This window comes from Schistocerca serialis, chromosome 8 (genome assembly GCF_023864345.2).
Source record: "Schistocerca serialis cubense isolate TAMUIC-IGC-003099 chromosome 8, iqSchSeri2.2, whole genome shotgun sequence".
Classification (NCBI taxonomy): Eukaryota; Metazoa; Arthropoda; class Insecta; order Orthoptera; family Acrididae; genus Schistocerca; species Schistocerca serialis.
This window is the reverse complement of record NC_064645.1, coordinates 248907592-248926013: the sequence shown is the minus strand read 5'-3', so window position 1 is coordinate 248926013 and position 18422 is coordinate 248907592.

Here is an 18422-nt window from a genome sequence, read left to right as displayed (position 1 = left end):
CAACGGCCCACACAGCCGTCGGGCCGACCACTATCCATGTTGCCACGTACCCAGACACTCCCCTCTCGACTTTATTATTTTTTTTCCTTTATTGTTATTTTCATACCTGTACAATCAGGTAGGCTGTCAGCGGCATGCTACGCCGCTCTTCAGCCATAGAGTTGTCAATAATATAACACAGAATGGAGATCCAGAATAAACATAGTGATGGGCAAAAAAATAGTGGACACAGAAATACAAAAAAAACACGGAGCCGTTCACACTCGACGATAACGACACTGAAAACACGTTGACACGGCGCAGATAACACTGATGAATCCGACGACACAAGTGAACGTATGAACGTGGCGGCGGACACTAAAAACACAAAACGACAGCACACACACGCGAAACTGATGGCGATGATCTCTGGCGTGCGAAAGTCCACAGAGCGTGTACGAGTCCGGGGACCTGCCAAGAGGGGAAGAAGGGGGAGGGGGAGGGAGAGGGGTGAGCAAAGATGCCAATGACAGAGGAGACGGAAGTAGGAGATGGAGGAAGGGCTGGAGGGGAAGCCCGGGGGAGGAGTGGGGAGAAAGGGAGGAGGGAGGGAAGGGGGAGAGAAGGGAGGGAGGGTGCCCAAAGGAACAAACACAGAAAGAGGGAGGTAGGTGGGGTAGATGGAGGGGAGGAGGACATCATCAGGGAGGGGGAGCTGGCGGATACCACCTTGGGAGAGGGTGTGGAGAGTGGAGAGATGGAGAGCAGGTGGGACATGGAAGTACAGGTGCGGCAGCGGATGGGGGCGGGAGAGAATGGGAGAGACCAGCGGGTGAGGAGGATCGAGTTTGCGGGAGGTGTAGAGGATCCGTATCCGTTCGAGGAAAAGGAGGAGGTGGGGGAAGGGAATTAGGTCGTACAGGATCCGCGTGGGGGAGAGGAGACGGACGCGATAGGCGAGGCGAAGAGCATGGCGTTCCAGGATCTGAAGGGATTTGTAAAAGGTAGGGGGAGCAGTGTGGGTGTAGCAAAGGATAGGGCGAATGAGGGATTTATAGGTATGGAGGATGGTAGAGGGGTCCAGACCTCAAGTTCGCCTGGAGAGGAGTTTGAGGAGACAGAGGCGGGAGCGTGCCTTGGCTTTGATCGTCCGGAGATGGGGGGTCCAGGAGAGGCGACGGTTAAGGGTGACACCAAGGTACTTAAGGGTGGGGGTGAGGGCGATAGGACGGCCGTAGATGGTGATGTAGAAATCGAGGAGGTAGAAGGAAGGAGTGGTTTTGCCTACTACGATCGCCTGGGATTTGGCAGGATTGACCTCCCCTCTCGACACGATCCGGCGTGTTTTCAAGACGCGGCGCCAGCGATAACACACAGGAACTAAGGGTAATTCCTGCCACCTAACGGAGCGCCATCAAACCAAGGGGGGACAAAAGATGTAATGAAACCGCCATGGCTCAAAAATGGTAGCTGGAACTCGTCTTTTCGAAGTGCTTGGTTCAATGACGGACATTTATTGAATTTCCTGAGGTGATATGCATTGATTTTTAACCTCAAGAGTAGGTTCTTGTTGTTTAAAATGTGCTTTGAAGATATTTTCAACCAAGGGGAAAATTACCATGAATCTAAACTCATTGATGACCGTTGCCATATTTGTAGGTCTTTTGTAAGCACAACCCATCAGAACTCCTATGTGATAGTGTGTAACAACCTTACAGTGAAAAAGCAAACAATTATTATCTTGGCCAAGCTGAATAACATCGATGTTGCGACTGCGTGTCTGTGCTCATCAAAAATCAGGAGCACTGGATCGTCGTTGGATAGTTTGAGAATGTTGAGGAAGTGCTGGAACCATTTCGTCAACAAATCCTGCAGTATCCACTCAGAAGGATGAGCTCCTGAGATTTTACTAGGAGGAGTTCCATCGATCACTTCAACCTTGAGGTTCCTGCGGGTATAAACCATCATAAGCCGAATGGAGACACGCACGTTACAAGAGTCGCAAGAGAACCACGTTCAGCAGAAGACAACCGTTGAACTTGAAGTTTGCCTTAGACAGTAACAACTTTTCTGCATTTACGCTGAAGTATCGTTGAGTCGGTTTCATACAGGTTAAGGATTTTCGCAGGATTGTGTTTTATTTTCTCCATTTCCGCTTTTAGAATCACAAAAAGTTTGTCCACGTTCTCCTTTGAGAATCCATGGTTTCTAGCTTTAGACAGAAGCTGGGGTGTTCGAGGATGGCGTCTAATGAAGAGTTGCAACCATTTCTTAACTGGGAGTCCCTTGTTGAGACATAAAAGGATGATTTATGTTATTTCTAATGCCAGCTAAAAAGCTATAAGCTTAACATCATCGCCATGTAAACCGTAATAGTTTTTCGCCATTGCTTTACAGTACTCTACGAGCTGAGCTCTACACTCCTGGAAATTGAAATAAGAACACCGTGAATTCATTGTCCCAGGAAGGGGAAACTTTATTGACACATTCCTCGGGTCAGATACATCACATGATCACACTGACAGAACCACAGGCACATAGACACAGGCAACAGAGCATGCACAATGTCGGCACTAGTACAGTGTATATCCACCTTTCGCAGCAATGCAGGCTGCTATTCTCCCATGGAGACGATCGTAGAGATGCTGGATGTAGTCCTGTGGAACGGCTTGCCATGCCATTTCCACCTGGCGCCTCAGTTGGACCAGCGTTCGTGCTGGACGTGCAGACCGCGTGAGACGACGCTTCATCCAGTCCCAAACATGCTCAATGGGGGACAGATCCGGAGATCTTGCTGGCCAGGGTAGTTGACTTACACCTTCTAGAGCACGTTGGGTGGCACGGGATACATGCGGACGTGCATTGTCCTGCTGGAACAGCAAGTTCCCTTGCCGGTCTAGGAATGGTAGAACGATGGGTTCGATGACGGTTTGGATGTACCGTGCACTATTCAGTGTCCCCTCGACGATCACCAGTGGTGTACGGCCAGTGTAGGAGATCGCTCCCCACACCATGATGCCGGGTGTTGGCCCTGTGTGCCTCGGTCGTATGCAATCCTGATTGTGGCGCTCACCTGCACGGCGCCAAACACGCATACGACCATCATTGGCACCAAGGCAGAAGCGACTCTCATCGCTGAAGACGACACGTCTCCATTCGTCCCTCCATTCACGCCTGTCGCGACACCACTGGAGGCGGGCTGCACGATGTTGGGGCGTGAGCGGAAGACGGCCTAACGGTGTGCGGGACCGTAGCCCAGCTTCATAGAGACGGTTGCGAATGGTCCTCGCCGATACCCCAGGAGCAACAGTGTCCCTAATTTGCTGGGAAATGGCGGTGCGGTCCCCTACGGCACTGCGTAGTATCCTACGGTCTTGGCGTGCATCCGTGCGTCGCTGCGGTCCGGTCCCAGGTCGACGGGCACGTGCACCTTCCGCCGACCACTGGCGACAACATCGATGTACTGTGGAGACCTCACGCCCGACGTGTTGAGCAATTCGGCGGTACGTCCACCCGGCCTCCCGCATGCCCACTATACGCCCTCGCTCAAAGTCCGTCAACTGCACATACGGTTCACGTCCACGCTGTCGCGGCATGCTACCAGTGTTAAAGACTGCGATGGAGCTCCGTATGCCACGGCAAACTGGCTGACACTGACGGCGGCGGTGCACAAATGCTGCGCAGCTAGCGCCATTCGACGGCCAACACCGCGGTTCCTGGTGTGTCCGCTGTGCTGTGCGTGTGATCATTGCTTGTACAGCTCTCTCGCAGTGTCCGGAGCAAGTATGGTGGGTCTGACACACCGGTGTCAATGTGTTCTTTTTTCCATTTCCCTGTCTACCCCTACAGTTTTCACCCTCTTTGTCTTCATAAAGTACCAAGGAATTTATTTCTTAATCTTAAGAAATTTTTTGTCATACTTTTCCGCCTCCTCACCAGGTTTGCAGATAACCTCACTTACAATCAGTTCATTGGTTTTCAACAACCTTCGAGAGCATCACATCGCAAACGCTTCGACACTATGCTTCTCCACAGTCCACAATTCCCTTTCATACAACGTTGTGATCCAACCGTAAATTCTCAGAAATTTTTGGCTTAAATTAAGGCCTATAATTGATACTAGTAGACTTGTTTAGGTCAGGACTGCCCTCTTAGCCTTTCTACTATTTATGTCCCCCTTGCTTCATTTGCAATTTTTTAATTTGCTTGCGAGGTAGCAGAATTATTTCACTTCAGCTACATCGCAGGTCCCAATTTTGATGTTAAGTTTGTCGCTAATCTGATTTCTGCTACTTGTTATTACTTATGACTTTATTTCGTTTAGTCTCAGTACATGGTGTGTGCACGCCCAGCTGTTCATTCAGTTCAACGGGTTGTGCAGTTCTTCCTCGCTTTCACCAGGGTACCCCTTCACACTGAATATTTATGGCACTCCTGAACTTTTCATTCAGTCCATCATTCCAGTAGGGGCGAAATACATCTATGTCTCATACAATTTCCAACCGGAGCACTTCTTGGCCTTCTATTGTTATTATTGTCTCATGTATCTTGTACATTAGCCTTTACCCTGTGGATTCGCCTGTGTATACATCAGATGTATTGAACACACCTCCTCCTGCCACTTCCTGTGTCCATCTCTTCCTCCCTGTCACCCCCCTCAGCCTCCTACCTCTATCTGGCTATCTCCACTCTCTCTGTCTCTCCATCTCCTGCTCCCATCTCTATGTCTTCCTCCTCTTCCATCTGACCATATCTTCCTCACCCTCTCTCTTTCCATCTACCCATCTAAGCCTTCCACCTGCCTCATGCATTTCCCCATCTTCCGGCCCTCTGCCCATTTCCTCCTTCCTCTCGCTCTGTCCACCCCGTTCTCCATCCATCTCGATCTGTGCCCAGCCATGCTCATCAGCTGTGTAGCACTTGAAATGCAGTTCACACACCAGTCATGCATGGCAGCCTGGCAGCCTACACAACAAGGGATGAAAGTGATTATTTGCCCCAGACATACAGGCTGCCATGCAAAGCAGGTCGATAAAGCAGGCTGATACTACTACAACACAATATGCCCATCTTGCAGGGCACTCTACATGTTGAGTCCCAGAAAACCGTTTCTCCCCTCTGGTATGCAGGCTGCCTAGCAAATGAGGGTGATATGGCAGATGATACTGTTCCCACACAACATACATTTCCTGTAGGTCAGGCTGAATGATAGGGGTTAGAAGAAAACGCCTTTTTATCTGTGTATCTGCTCCTACTGAAGGCTATAAGCTCCACAGTGCTACTACTCGTGACGCTTGCTGTTTCCGTACCAAATTTGGGTGGAATCGATCCAGGGGTTCGGGAGGAGATCCTGGATGTACACCCATACGCTCATACACTCTGCTTTATACATATTGGTTTATACATATAACAGATTAAAAGTGTTTCCTATTTAATATTATATAATTGCATTTAGAATTAAAGCTTTATCAGCATGGTGTATTAAATGTTTTCTGGTTCCAGGTTTTGCTAGCTATTAATTGAAATTTGCTGTGTCTTGTCATCCGATATAATTTGAAAATGCAATTTCGACATTCACACATATTCACTGTCACCCTCAGTAGCGAATTAATGGTATACACTTAATCTGTTAGCAGAAAAATTACAGATGGACTATCAGTGAAACAGAATGCTCGCTCAACATTCCACAAATGCGTCCCATTCTCCCAATACCATTAACTGTTGATTGCTGACATCTACTCAGTTGATAGGCATGCAAACCTTTAAAACTTTTCGACCAACCATCGAGAGCTTGGAACTGCAAACTCAGACTGCAGTCTGACTTTTACATCAGGATGACCACTCTACACGTCACACCATATGCAGTGGGCTTTCTTGTTCCTCCCGCCATGAGTGCATCTGCTTGGTAGTCGTGTTTACCTGTCTAAATCCATGCTCCACAAGACATCTTACGATGTGTGGCGGAGGGTACTTGTGACATATTTCTCTCTCTCTCTCTCTCTCTCTCTCTCCACCCTTTCCTGTTCCATCCACGAATGACATGTGTGAAGAAAGATTGTCGGTAAACTTCTCGCGATGACACCTGATGTATCTGATTTTCTCATGCAATCGTTTCGCGGACTCTGTGTCGTTGTAAGTAGAACGTCGCTCGACTCTTCTTTATCTACTTTACAGGCCATCTGCCAGTCCGAACACCAATTTTCGATGGCCTGCAGATCTTCGTTTATCTCGCCGCTGTCTTCTGGCGTTTCAAACTTTCTATCGACAATAGAAACGTCTCCAAATAGTGTTTCGTAGTTTCCAACCTTATATATAAGAGCGATGTTTCCCAACCTGGGAATAAATACCCCCTGGGGAATAAAATGAAATTTTCAGACCGGTAGAAACTAAAGCGGATTGTGTTCCGGTTATGAAACTAAATTGTTTTTAAAATTTCAGTACTATTACCAGTCTTTCATAAGCCTGTAATACTGATTACATAAAATATCAGTTAGCAATAATTACATTGTTTTTTCAAATACAAGCATTAAATGTAGCACAATGTGGTGGAGGTTAGAGATTTGAAACGAATGTATGAATATCTTCTTCACTTAGTCTACATGTTACATACATACTTTGTACTTCGTATTTTCCACCATGACAGTAAAACTGAGACATATACCTTACTTACTCGTATCCTTTAATGTTTCTTGAAAACACTGAGTTGTAGCTAGTTCCTGCAATGGATCGAAATCACTTCATAATTCACTTCACAACAGATACACGAATCCACTGAGAGCACCACACAAAGGTAATTATGTAATGCCTACACAGTATTATTATTATTATTATTAACAGTGGCAATGGTCAGACAGAAAGCACTGACAGCCTGAAGTCTTCCAGTTTCTTTCAGTTCAGATGTATGAAGTCCTGCAGTCAAATGATTCAGAAACAGTAAGTATAGAGCACACATTTTAATTTGGTTTGTTTTAAATGGGAGTGCAGGGTGTGGGTGAAGCAAATGTCGCTAGGGAAAGGGGTGATGTCAGGAAGTATGTTTTGTAACAAGTATCTACACTCACAAGGGAATGGTCACACTTGTCATGCCGAAACATGTATTACTTTTTTTAGCACTCTTATTTAACTGTGCAAAAGGTCCGTATGCAAAACTGTAGCTGCTGACATGAACTGGAAGTCACCTAAAAAAAATCACGAACATGGCTGTGTTTCCTGCTTGGCGCTTGCAGTGACGGCTGGCCATCCCTGGAAATGGCGAGTCGCGAGCGTTGTGCGCATGGTCGGGAAGTGCGGCCGTCTTATCGCGGCCTTCATTAAAGAGGAATATCGCTGCACGGTTTTGGTGGAAAGGGGAAACGAATATTCGTTTCTGTGGCATGCACGTCCTTTTAATTTCTGGTACGTATTTCGAAACATACCGTCCTGAAACTGGTTAGAGTTGTGAAATGTTCACCTATACTCCGCAAGCCACTTTACGGGGAACATTCAATCTCCCCTCACAGGCGATGGCGAACCCTGTAAATGTTTTGCTGCTTGCCATGGAGATACACCACAGACGCCAAATGAAACAATCAACAGAAAACACGCGTGAAGACTATCTGTTGTGCGACATGGTTGTTAAACTTCTAGACGAGCATGTAAAAGGCGCAGACATGTGGCTAGAAACAACTGAAACACTCGATATTGCAGACTGTGAATCTACAGACGGCGAAGACACCGACGAAAGTCGCACTCATGAAGACTCTTCGAGTGATAGTGCCACGTAACATCATCAGTTATCTCCGAAAGTAACACCAGCAACTACAATTACCTTATCAGACAAAGAAAAAGTGGTGACGTATTGGTTGAACGAAAGTGGTAAGAAACGCCTACGTGGCAGTACTGTTCAAAATAAGTATCGCTTTGTCCGTTCTGAACGTGAATTGTATAGATGGAAAAAGGAAGTCACTGGAACGTAAGAGTCGACTGGAAATTGCGACGGAGATAAATGCGCGACTTTTTGAGCTATTTACCGATGCCAGACATTTAGCGTCAGCGATACAACTTTGCGTGATTGGGCGTTAGGGATTGCCAACGCGATAGGCACTAAAGAATTTACAGCTTGTCAAAGTTGGATTAGTCGCTTCAAAAGATCACATAAAATTGTGACAAGAAAAATAACAAAATTTGTATCGAGAAACAGGTCGGAAAATGAAGTGACACAAATCGAAATGATAGAAGCATTTCTTACGAATGCAAAAAATAAGATCGATAGTTTTAGTGAATCGTACGTGTACAATGCAGATCAGTCAGGTTTTCAAAAAGAAATGCGTGCGAAAAGAACACTGTCATTCAAAGGGGAAAAACATATTGAGGGGATTGCGCAGTCTACGACTGCACTCACCCATTCATACACTATAATGCCCATAATTAGTCTGGATGGTTCATTGCTGCCTAACTGGACGTTTTGGACCACGTGTCAAAAGAACAATGTTCTACGCAAACTATCTTGTGGTAGACGCATCGAAGTATGGAAAAATGAGAAATGAAAACGTTACACTTTTCATGCCTCATGCTTTTCTTCCGTTCTGCGGGAACAAATCTCTTCTCCTTCTAGATTCATGGTCAGGTCATAAGAAGTCCGATTCATTAAAAGCTGTATTTCGAGCCCACCCTGACAAAGAAGTAGAGATACTTCAGGTTCCATCCGGCACGACGAACGTAATTCAACCTTTAGACAGAGAATTTTTCCGTCAGTGGAAGGCATTTTACAGGAAACTAACAGGGAAAATTATTGTGTGCAGATCACTGAAATTTCCTATCACCGTGACAATATTCTCAAGCTGCAATCAGTAGTACATTATCAATTTTCCTCCCCACATTTCAGAATTTGATTACATATGCGTGGCACTACTCGAAATATACTGATACTAGGCCTGATTCATTCCTAACATCAGCCCAGTTTTGTCTATGGACATCTAACAACATCTGTGATTCGCAGGGCTGTCATATGTCGTCTTTGCTTGTATGTTCTTGGTGCACAAAAAACCTATGGTTTGAACATTGTATCAATATTTTGCATTTTTGCGGTAATTACAAGAAATAAAATTTGGACGTGTTCTAAACCGTATATTTATTTGTGTCAATTTCGTAACTATTTGGAAAGAATGTTGTAGATAACATATCAGCCATATTTGTCAACGAATGTTTAATTATCATACGATCGCTTTCACTGGGGGAACCAGCTCTCTCACTGCTGTGGCAAGAGAGCGGCGCGTAGCTAACGCCACCTTGTCTCTAGATGGCGTTGGTACAACGTAACGACAGAGGTCAGGGATGTACAAGAGGCAGTTATAAGCGCAGAAACCATGCGACAATAATGTCTTACTTCATAAAATTGTTTACAGACTTCCAGGTCATGTCAGCAGCTAAAATTCTGCATACAGACTTCTTGCAATGTTAACTCACAGTGGTAAAAAAAGCAACATAGGTTTCGACATGACAAGTCTGACCATTCCCTTGTCAGTGTGGACAGTTCGGTTTCTTTTGAGAGAAGGAGCTGTTGGTAGCAATTACGATATATTAAGAGTTTCTTCATCATTCTATAAAAAGAGGATGACAGAAGCAAGCAGCAATAATTGTCTGATTCACTCACTAGTTTAAGATTTAGTATGACACCTGGAAACGCTGTATATCAATTACCGAAGTATCTGCGCCAGCAGAATATACTTGTGAAAACACAAGTCCGAAAACAATTTACTGGACTCACCAAAAGAACAACGGACTCGATCGCAACTGCGGATCGTCACAAATATACGATAACAAATAATAATAGACAAGACCCGAATCTTCACGGGGAGAGATCACAATGAAACAATTCTACAATGTCCAGATGTTCGCCGACTATATCAAGTCCATCTGGAAGAGATCTGCCAGCTAGAATAAGCACCTGGCCGTGGCTGCCGGGGTGACAGTTCGGTATACTTCCAAACGGTGCGCCGAACGACGCTTTGCCGGCAGTGCGCCGCCCTATAAAGCCCGTTTGGTGGATGCATCTGCCGGAACTATTTGAGATCACGTGCATGGAATATCAAATTAGTTCCTGTGCTAGCTGCGACCTCTGTGATGTTCTGCAGGCTCCGCGAACAGGTAGCGGTCCCAGGCGGCCATTGGTGGAGACCTTGTGGTGTGTTGTGGCCGACGGTAAATATTTGTGTTGACAAAGCAGTCGACGTAGGTTTTCCTGGTGAATATACGCCCTGTGATGCAGGCATCGCGCGTTGGTTGGACGTGAAGTGGGATGCCGATACAGTAGGCGCTACGATGTCTGAAGTGGGCGGCCACAGCAATTATATTTCGACATTTAAAAAATAGAAGCATTAAAAGAAAATTCTATTTCCTTCCTAAGTTTAGTTAGGGGCTAATGGTAGGAAGTGGGGCGGTAAATGAAGGTGGGTGGAGGGGGGGAGGTAATAATCTCAGCAAGGTTGGGATGATGATGATGTTTGGTTTGTGGGGCGCTCAACTGCGCGTTTATCAGCGCCCGTACAAATTACAAACCTTTGCTCAGTCCAATCTCGCACTTTCATGAATGAAGATGAAATGATGAGGACAACACAAACACCCAGTCATCTTGAGACAGGTGAAAATCCCTGATCGCACCGGGAATCAAAACTCGGGACGCCATGCTCGGGAAGCGAGAACGCGACCTAGAGACCACGAGCTGTGGAAAGCAAGGTTGGGAATCACTGTACTGATTAATATAATTGTAAATTGTATCGATCCTATAAAGCTCCTTCTGGGACACTTCCGAAAATGCCTTAAAGGTATGGTCAATTTGTTCCGCTGGAAACGAAGCGTTTAGTTCTGTCCACAAGGAAGTCTTCTATCCAGTCACAAATCTGGTCTGACACTTGCTACTCTAGTGTTTGTTCACTAAACGTCAAGGAACATGGCATCAATCTGCTCGGCTGTTTCTACGATTCTCGAGACAAACGCAGTGAGCTGAGTTTCGTAGGAATCCATATTGTTTTTTGTAGAGGAGACATTCATTCTCCAAAATGTCTCAATACTTGAGCATAATTATATAACTGATTGACGTCTAAGATGTAAACTTACAATTACGCGCGTCTGTCAGACGCCCCTTACTGAAAATGAGCAAGACCTGCACTTTTTTCCAGTTGCTAGGTACCTCTCGCTGCTTTAGCGGCCTATGATAAACAGCTTATAGAAGGCGAGCAAGTTCTTTCGCATAATCTCTGCATTGCATTGTTGAGCTGTTTTAGTTTATTTTCTATTCCGCGATGGCTTATCTCAGTATCTGCCTTTTCGGCAGTGTTGGCAACTACGTCATGATGAACCAGCTTTTAACATCTTACAAACAACAATTCGTGAGTTGTCGATTACACTTGCGGTGATACTTCACAACAGGTTAGGCTTCGTAATTTTCATTTCCCTCGTTCGCGCACAAGGGGTCATTATCTTAAATATACATATTCTTCATCATTATAACCATGTATGGCTGTTTCTTCTACATCAACCTTTAAAGTTCGTTTCGTTATAAACGAAACGCCCTGTAGTCCTATTAGCAAGAGGCGCAAGAAATCGCTAGAGCAGACAACGCAGAGTTTCCCCAGGATAGACTCTGGACCGAATGATCTCCGGTATAGATACAGCATCTACCTCCCAACACGTACCCTGGCACGGTTGTTTAATTAAGCTTACGGTTCCGAGTCATCTGCAGTACGTATCTGATATTCTGTCAACTACTAGAAAATTCCTAGAGAGCATGACGCAAAGCTTATTCCACCGACGCGGCTTAATGCTAGCGCGCTACGAGGCAGTCACGATGTTACGAACTGACACGCCCTCTCGGAGTGAATTTGGGCTCCACTGCGTCTGACACTAATGGTAGCCGACGGGAGCGGTGAACAATGCCGACGTCGATAAGGGCGTGCTCAAGCACTCGTGATAGCTATTGGCAAACTCGATAACAGTGTGGAGAAGACTCGATTATCCCCATCGGCCCATCGGCCCACGGAATACGGAGCCCAGGTAGTTGGTAAAACAGTATTACAGGAGTAACGAACGGTGTCTGCTATTCCCTAGCGTTTCTCATGGTCTCCAATCTACTTTTCTTGCTTTTACTAACTGTGTTTATTATCAAAACAGAATGATACACTGAGTTTTCTTCCATTTAGGTAATAACTTAAGAAAAAACTGGGATCAGCATGTCCCTTTTACAAGATATGATTAATTTTGTGACTATAACGATTTTATCAACTGGGACTAAAACTGCTACTAATGAAAACCTATGTTTGCCAGACAACAACATCAATTACATTGTACCTAGCGCAGGACATGACGTATTATAATTTCCCCCCCCCCCCCCCCCAAAATGGTGGCTCATGTAGGGAACCATTACTGAAAAGCTTTGAAAAACGTCGAGTGATTAAAGATCGACTTTTGTACCCATGGTTCATAAAACATTATTTGCAATAACAAATGCTGCCTCACTTCCTAGACAACATTATCATTAAATTTAAGGGCGTTTTACTTTAGTACTGTGGCTTAACAGCGCAAAACTATAACTAACAGTAATCAAACAAACTTTTCTACATTTTGCTCAAAATATCTAAAATATATCAGCACTTTAAACACAAAAAATAGGTTATTGATTTAGCTGTGGAAGTGATCGTAACTTCAAAATTTTTCTCACAAAACGTTAAGGTACGAAATAAAACCAGCTACAGCATTATTGTACAGTTTGTTGGCGAGAGCAACACGATCACTGCATACATATTTAGGCACAAGACCTATGTTAAAAATAGAAATATAACAAAATTAGTCAATAATATCCCAACGAAACTGCTCGTAGTATAATGTTTCATTCTTTTAGCAGTCTGGAGTATGGAAGACGAACTAACGTTTCCATGGCGCAAATATATCAGGTGATATGCTGACTTTTGTAATTTCCAGCAACACTGACCGAGAGTGAAGTCATGCTCCGTCTTTCCTTGGTATAAGAAACACTCTTATGGGATATTTTAAGAAATATTACGGAAAAGAGTGAATGGTGGAAACGGTGTGGCTTAAAATGACTGAGAAATGTGGTTGGATAAGTTGACACAGCAGTAAAATACCGAGTTGTAACAGCGTGAGCTAAATGTGTCTAACACATTTGGTTTAGAAGCTCTTGGACAGATTTCATGAAATAGGCCGGGCTTAGGAGATGCGAAGAGAGGATTAGGGGTGTGAAAATAAGGGGAGGGGTGGGGGTGCTGTAGGAGAAGGAATGGACATGATCAAGTTATGTGTTTGCTTCTACATGTAGGCAAAGGTCAAATTATATCCAAAGAGTCCCTTGCTCTCCTACTGCAATCAAATAATTCAGAAGAGGTAAATAACATCTCTTTGGAATTTATAGAATCATTGGCGGGAGTGGTAATCAAACGACTTCACGTTAGCGTGTGCAGTCGAAGAGCTTCATACCATCTGATTTTCGGAAGAATATTATCTATACAGTACCAAATACAGAAAGACAGTAATTCACGAAAGTGCGGGCACTATCACACAGTCAGCTTAACGTGCCATTCATCAAGTTGGTGACAAGAATAATGTACAGAAGAATGACACTCAGACACGTTCATTGGATTTTTTGACCTAGAAAAGATATACGATAGTGTAAAATGGTACAAGAAGGTGCGAAAGCTAAGAGGGACCAATAAGAATGGAACAGTAACAACGAAGTACTTGGATTAAAAGGCAAGGATGTAGCCTTTCACCCCTACCGTTTGATCGGCACATCGAAGAAACAGATAGGAGGAAAGGTAGGTTCAGGTGTGCGATAAAAATTCAGGATGAACGAATATCAGTGAGAAGATTCGTTGATGTGACTACTATCCTCATGAAAGCGAGGGAGAATTACAGGTTCTACTGAATAGAAAGAACTGTCTGATGAGCACAGAACATGGACTGAAAGTATATTGAAGATAGAAGAATGTAGTGAGGAGTAGCAGTAATCAGTTAGTGATAATGTGAACATAAAAACTGGGACAACGAGGTAGATGAAACGAAGGAATTCTGCTACCTTTCAAGCAAAATAACATACAAAGAACAAAGCAAAGAAGAAATATAAGTCAGTATTGCAAAGGCAAGGAGGGCTTTACTCCACAAAACAAGTGTAAGTCTCAGTAATAGACCCTAATTTGAGGAAGACGTTTGAAGCACAGCGTTGTTTGGTAATGAATAATGACCTATGGGAATGCCAGGGAAGAGACTCGAAGCGTTTCAGATAAGGCGTTACAGAAGGATGCAGAGTAGTAGGTGGATTGATAAGATAAGGCATGAGGAGGTTCTTCACAGTAGAAAGAAAGATACTGAAAACACTTACAGACAGACGTTGTAACAACCCAAGGCTATTTCATTCTTTTAAATTAAGTAATTTGATACTAGATTCTTTGTAGATGAGTCTTCTGACACCACCTTTGGTCGAATTAGCGGAATGTTCTGTTTTTGTTCAAATACTTAGTTTTTCATTACTTTCGTTTGGGTTTGTTATTTCACTACCTGCTTCATAAATTATGAAAACATTTTAGAATGATTTACATAAAGAAGTAGGATGTATACAAGAAAGTAAGCATCATCATATCTATCACTACCAATTTAAGTAAAATGAGCAGAACAAGGGCTGATTAATGAAGTTTTGTGGGTGGGGACGTTTGCCTATGAGAGAAAGAAGACCCTGGCGTCATCTCCTTGAAAGATAATGGAAAAAGACCTTGAAAAACTATTATTTGATACTACAAAATGTCGAACACCTGCAAAATTTAGTTTTATTTTAGACAAAAAATTTTTTAATTTCTTGAAATGTGACCTATTCCCAACCTTTATCTGAGTAACTACTTTTATATAATCGTTAACACACAGCAACAAGCTCATAAGCCTTTTGTTAACACAGAGTTGATAAGCAAATTAAAAGCAAATAAACTGAAATTAGAATAAAATAGTTTAAAAACTATAGATCTTAATTTGTTGATAGTTATTTTTTGGCTATTTAGTTCATAAATATATATACTTATATTTTGAAAATTATAATGCAAAGCATGCTGCTGTGGCAGATCGGAAGCGCTCCTGATATTTGCCGCCCACGATTCAAACAAACTACAGCCGTAATTTTTCCCGAGGGCATGCAACTTTACTGTATGGTTAAATGATGATGGCGTCCTCTTAGGTAAAATATTCCGGAGGTAAAATAGTCCCCCATTCGGATTTCCGGGCGGGGACTCCTCAAGAGGACGTCGTTATCAGGAGAAAGAAAACTGGCGTTCTACGGTCCCTTAATCGGACAGGTAAGTTAGAAAATATAAAAAGGGAAATGGATAGGTTAAAGTTAGATGTAGTGGGAATTAGTGAAGTTCGGTGGCAGGAGAAACAAGACTTTTGGTCAGGTGAATACAGGGTTATAAACACAAAATAAAATAGGGGTCTTGCAGGAGCAGCTTTAATAATGAATAAAAAAATAGGAGTGCGGGTAAGCTACAACAAACAGCATAGTGCACGAATTATTGTGGCCAAGATAGACACGAAGCGCATGCCTACTACAGTAGTACAAGTTTATATCCCAACTAGCTCTCCAGATGATGAAGAAATTGATGAAATGTATGAGGAAATAAAAGAAATTATTCAGGTAGTGAAGGGAGACGAAAATTTAATAGTCATGGGTGACTGAAATTCGAGAGTAGGAAAAGGGAGAGAAGGAAACATAGTAGGTGACTATGGATTGGGGGTAAAAAATGAAAGAGGAAGCCGTCTGGTAGAATTTCGCACAGAGCATAACTTGCTGACACTTGGTTCAAGAATCATAAAAGAAGGTTGTATACATGGAAGAATCCTGGAGATATTAGAAGGTATCAGATACATTATATAATGGTAAGACAGAGATTTAGGAACCAGGTTTTAAATTGTAAGATATTTCCCGGGGCTGATGTGCACTCTGACCACAATCTATTGGTTATGAACTGTAGATTAAAACTGAAGAAACTACAAAAAGGTGGGAATTGAAGGAGATGGGACCTGGATAAATTGATTAAACCAGAGGTTGTGCAGAGTTTCAGGGAGAGAATAAGGGAACAATTGACAGGAATGGGGGAAGAAATTCAGTAGAGGAAGAATGGGTGGCTTTGAGGGATGAAATAGTGAAGGCAGCAGAGGATCAAGTAGGTAAAAAGACGAGGGCTAGTAGAAATCCTTGGGTAACAGAAGAAATATTGAATTTAATTGATGAAAGGAGAAAATATAAAAATGCAGCGGGCAAAAAGGGATACGAACGTCTCAAAAATGAGATCGACAGGAAGTGCAAAATTGCTAAGCAGGGATGGCTGGAGGACAAATGTAAGGATGTAGAGGCTTATGTCATTAGGGGTAAGATAAATACCGCCTACAGGAAAATTAAAGAGACCTTTGGAGAAAAGAGAGCCACTTGTATGAATATCAAGAGCTCAGATGGAAACCCAGTTCTAAGCAAAGAAAGGAAAGCAGAAAGGTGGAAGGAGTATACAGAGGGTCTGTACAAGGCCGATGTACTTGTGGACAATATTATAGAAATGGAAGAAGATGTAGATGAAGATGAAATGGCAGATACGATATTGCGTGAAGAGTTTGACAGATCACTGAAAGACCTAAGTCGAAACAAGGCCCCGGGAGTACACAACATTCCATTAGAACTACTGACGGCCGTGGGAGAGCCAGTCCTGACAAAACTCTACCATCTGGTGAGTAAGATGTATGAGACAGGCGAAATGCCCTCAGACTTCAAGAAGAATATAATAATTCCAATACCAAAGAAAGCAGGTGTTGACAAATGTGAAAATTACCGAACTATCAGTTTAATAAGCCACAGCTGCAAAATACTAACGCGAATTCTTTAGAGACAAATGGAAAAACTGATAGAAGCTGACCTCGGGGAAGATCAGTTCAGATTCCGTAAAAAATGTTGGAACACGTGAGGCAATACTGACCTTACGACTTATCTTAGAAGAAAGATTAAGGGAAGGCAAACCTACGTTTCTAGCATTTGTAGACTTAGAGAAAGCATTTGACAATGTTGACTGGAATACTCTCTTTCAGATTCTAAAGGTGGCAGGAGTAAAATACAGGGAGCGAAAGGCTATTTACAATTTGTGCAGAAACCAGATGGCAGTTATAAGAGTGGAGGGACATGAAAGGGAAGCAGTGGTTAGGAACGGAGTGAGACTGGGTTGTAGCCACTCCCCGATGCTATTCAATCTGTATATTGAGCAACCAGTAAAGGAAACGAAAGAAAAATTCGGAGTAGGTATTAAAATCCATGGAGGAGAAATAAATACCTTGGTAGAGCACTTGCCCGCGAAAGGCAAAGGTCCCGAGTTCGAGTCTCGGTCGGGCACACAGTTTTAATCTGCCAGGAAGTTTCATATCAGCGCACACTCCGCTGCAGAGTGAAAATCTCATTCTGGAAACATCCCCCAGGCTGTGGCTAAGCCATGTCTCCGCAATATCATTTCTTTCAGGAGTGCTAGTTCTGCAAGGTTCGCAGGAGAGCTTCTGTAAAGTTTGGAAGGTAGGAGACGAGGTACTGGCAGAAGTAAAGCTGTGAGTACCGGGCGTGAGTCGTGCTTCGGTAGCTCTGTTGGTAGAGCACTTGCCCGCGAAAGGCAAAGGTCCCGAGTTCGAGTCTCGGTCGGGCACACAGTTTTAATCTGCCAGGAAGTTTCAAATACCTTGAGGTTCGCCGATGACATTGTAATTCTGTCAGAGACAGCATAGGACTTGGAAGAGCAGTTGAACGGAATGGACAGTGTCTTGAAAGGAGGATATAAGACGAACATCAACAGAAAGAAAACGAGGATAATCGAATGTAGTCGAATTAAGTCGGGTGATGCTGAGGGAATAAGATTAGGAAATGAGACACTTAAAGTAGTAAAGGAGTTTTGCTATTTGGGGAGCAAAATAACTGACGGTCGTCGAAGTAGAGAGGATATAAAATGTGGACTGGCAATGGCAAGGAAAACATTTCTGAATAAGAGAAATTTGTTGACATCGAGTATAGATTTGTCAGGAAGACGTTTCTGAAAGTATTTGTATGGAGTGTAGCCATGTATGGAAGTGAAACATGGACGATAAATAGTTTGGACAAGAAGAGAATAGAAGCTTTCGAAATATGAGGCTATAGGAGAATGCTGAAGATTAGATTGGAAGATCACATAACTAATGAGGAGGTATTGAATATAATTGGGGAGAAGAGGAGTTTGTGGCACAACTTGACAAGAAGAAGGGACTGGTTGGTAGGACATGTTCTGAGGCATCAAGGCGTCACAAATTTAGCATTGGAGGGCAGCGTGGAGGGTAAAAATCGTAGAGGAAGACCAAGAGATGAATACACTAAGCAGATTCAGAAGGATGTAGGTTGCAGTAAGTACTGAGAGATG